This window comes from Microtus ochrogaster, linkage group LG8 (genome assembly GCF_000317375.1).
Source record: "Microtus ochrogaster isolate Prairie Vole_2 linkage group LG8, MicOch1.0, whole genome shotgun sequence".
In the NCBI taxonomy this organism is placed as follows: Eukaryota; Metazoa; Chordata; class Mammalia; order Rodentia; family Cricetidae; genus Microtus; species Microtus ochrogaster.
Genome location: NC_022033.1, coordinates 12,131,409 through 12,134,488, shown reverse-complemented (window position 1 = coordinate 12,134,488; position 3,080 = coordinate 12,131,409). Strand labels below are relative to the sequence as shown.

Sequence of the window (3,080 nt, the reverse complement as noted above, 5' to 3'; positions counted from 1 at the left end):
ACCTCTCTTTTCCGTTTGTGTCCTGGACTCCTTGTCCCCAACCAACTGTTCCCATCCGGCCAGTCTCTGATCCCACCTTCTCGGGCCTCCCCACCAGCTTCAAACAGCTTCCATATGATCTTGTCCTCCTCACTCACTGAGCTGGGCAAGGCTATGCCTTGTGAGTTTCACATCCCAGAGTCTCTGCGACCTCCGGTGGCATGCCTGCCAGCCCACCCACCCTCAGTGTCTCCTCACCACCTCATCCAAGGCACCTCTCTGTCTTGTCCTGGTGATGATGACAGCCCTGGACTGTTGATGCCCATACTGGGCACCAGAGAGTCTTACTCTTGCAGAGGACAGCTGAGATTCATGTGCTCTCTCCTTCAACTCTCAGCGATTTTCTTCCCCTGTAAAACCCAAACTCTACATGGTGGCGTATGATTCCATATGACCTGTCCCTGACTACCTACTTCTGCTCGCTGGTCACTTGACAATAAGCACACTCTCACCCCAGGGCCTTTGCACCTGCTGCTTCGAATGCTTTCATCTCAGATCGTGTCTCTGTCTCCTTCTTAGCTCCTGTCTCTCCAGGTGAGACGTGCAACATCAAGGAAAATACCTATAGTATAGTCCATAACCCCAGGAAGTCACTCCAGTGAGGAGCACAGAAAGTGATGGCAACGCCGTGCCTTGAGGCACAGACTGCAATTACAGTTTCTCTGGAGGCTGAAGCCAAGGGGTCACGAGTGTTCCAAGCTTGCCTGAGCTACAGAATTCAAGGCCAGCCAGGAGCACTCAGCAAGACCCTGTTTTAAGATGAAAACGACAGAAAAGGAAAGGCACTGAATTGTGGCTCACCATAGCAAGACGGCCTAGCACCCTCCACTGAGAGGCTGGGCATGTGACTCAGCACGGAGCTTACCTAGAATCTATCAATGGAAGTCTGTGGATTGGACTCAGCCGCAGAGTCGGTCTGTGCTAGCGTTGTTGTCCACCAATCACGGTCTGGGATCTGGTTCAGTGGAATGCCTTCTTCAGATTCCCAAGTTAGGGGTTGGAGGTGTGGCTTTTCAGTCCGCTGGCCTGGCGTGTTTGAGGCCTTGAGGTCTAGCTCCAACATAGCAATGAAGGAAAGAAAAACACCTACAGGGATGGTGACAGGCTGGAGGGATTCATGGGCTCACGTGCCAGGCAAAGGCATCCAAGCGGTGGAAATGCAAAGGGCCCTGGACACAGTGAATCTGCGTTGCTTGAAGTGGATCTGATGGCTTTTCGCCATCTCTACTCATCTGGCCTTTTCTCTCTGAGTTCCACGGAGGTGGGACCTAGTGGCCTTTTCTCCCAGAGGTTGACAAGAAGGGATTCACCTGGCCTTGGCCACTGCTGCTCTGCTGGACTCTGTTCTCCCAGCTGCAGGTGAGGAATGGGACCTCTGAGAACATCAGTTACGGGCTCAGAGTTTTAAAACCCACAGAGGACAGAGCCGCAGACCTTGTACAGGGCTCTTGTCACATCTAGGGCATCCTGCTGTCCTGCTTGCCTTCCAGGACTGTCCCAGTCACTTTACTCCAGATTGAGCAGTGTGAGCTGGTCTGGTCCAAAGTGAAAGTCCGTAGTACCCTCATTTTGACCGTTGTACTGAGAATATAAGTTCAGTCATGTGTGATTGGCCAGCAGCTTTTATTTTCCCTAAGTAGCAAATTTGTGAGCTCAAATGCACCTGTGTGGTTATTTCCTGATATTTTACACTAGCGAGGCCCCTTTATCGTCCCAGTAAATCCAGTGGCTGTGCCTGGCAGATCAGACAGTGCGTTCTCTGGCATTAGAAGGCCGCGACTCCTCCGTGGTGATTTAGGGAACTTGGGGAGATAGGAATTTAGTGCCCTGCAAATCAGATACAGGCCTATGTGGTCTGATTTGCTGTGGCTGCAATCAGAGCCCCAAGTACCAGGCAGAGCTCTTTCTCCTGAGACACAGAGGTCTGCTCAGCATGCAGAAGAGCCCTTACTCTCCACACAGGAGCCCGGGATGAGGTTAGCGAAGCACCCAGAGTGATTTGTAGCCTGAAAGCCTCCGACGATGAATAAAACATGGAACTAATTGCGGAGAACTGTCACCAATCCTCGGGAGATCTGAGTACCTTGGAAAGCACAAAACAAAAACAAAAACAGAAACACAGGAAGCAAGAGTGGGCTTGGGAGAGGCTGCCCACCCCCAAGCCCCAGAAGCAGCAGTCAGTCATGTCTAGAATTTTCTTCCATGAAATACACACTTCTCTGGGTCCCAGCTCAAATGGTTGCTTTCACAGAGTCCTCTGCTACTCACCCACGTGGGGAGCATTCCTTTGTCTGATCTCTTGGGGTTCCCTTACTCATCCGAGTAAATATTTACTGAGCACCTCCAAGCCCTTACTGCTCTAGGCACTGGAGAAATAGGTAGGAACAAGCCAGGGCATGTCCCTGCTGGTCTGGGGTGGCCCTCCTGTTGGGAGGGAGGCCCTGGCTGGGGATGGAGCTCAGCGAGAGAGAACTTTCCTAGCTGCCCTGGCTTCCACCTTCTGCACCAGAGCAGGTGGGGTTGAGAGTGGGGGCTGGGGAAGTGGAGGGTATTAGGGGACAGTTGGTGCTTGAGGAAGGTCAGGACAAAGGCCATGAGCAGGAACAGTTGCAGGTGGGGGTGGCTGGCAGTTCTAAACCAGACAATCATTGAGGGTCAAGGCACGAATGTGGGGGATGAGAGGGGTCCCTGGCACCCTAGGCACGGAAGAGCAAGTGCTGAAGCAGAATTTTCCGTTGTCAGATAAACAATGGCCAAAATTGGAGTGTCTGGAGTAAGGTGGTAGATAAAGCCCGAGGAGCAGGACCAAAGTCAACAACACCCACCCATCTGTCCATCCATCCACAATTCATCTGTCTGTCTATACGCCAATCTGTATTAGCTACTTCTCTTACTGCTATGACAAAATTCCCGACAAGAGAGTCTCAGACTATTTTGGTTCACAGTTTGAGGGGACACTGTCATGGTGGGGAAGGCATGGCAGGGGGAGTTGAAGGTGGCTGGTCACATTGCCACAGTTGAGGGGACGCTGTCATGGCATG

General features: G+C 52.1%; 1 long non-coding RNA gene across 1 annotated transcript in view; it reads right to left on the bottom strand.

Moving 5' to 3' along the window:
* Window positions 1–206: 206 nt before the first annotated feature.
* LOC101994807 overlaps window positions 207–3,080 on the bottom strand; it is a 16,973-nt gene continuing 14,099 nt past the window's right edge. The window contains exon 5 of the long non-coding RNA XR_258705.3: window positions 207–2,122. This is a non-coding gene — a long non-coding RNA (uncharacterized LOC101994807). The remainder of the gene's footprint in view (window positions 2,123–3,080) is intronic.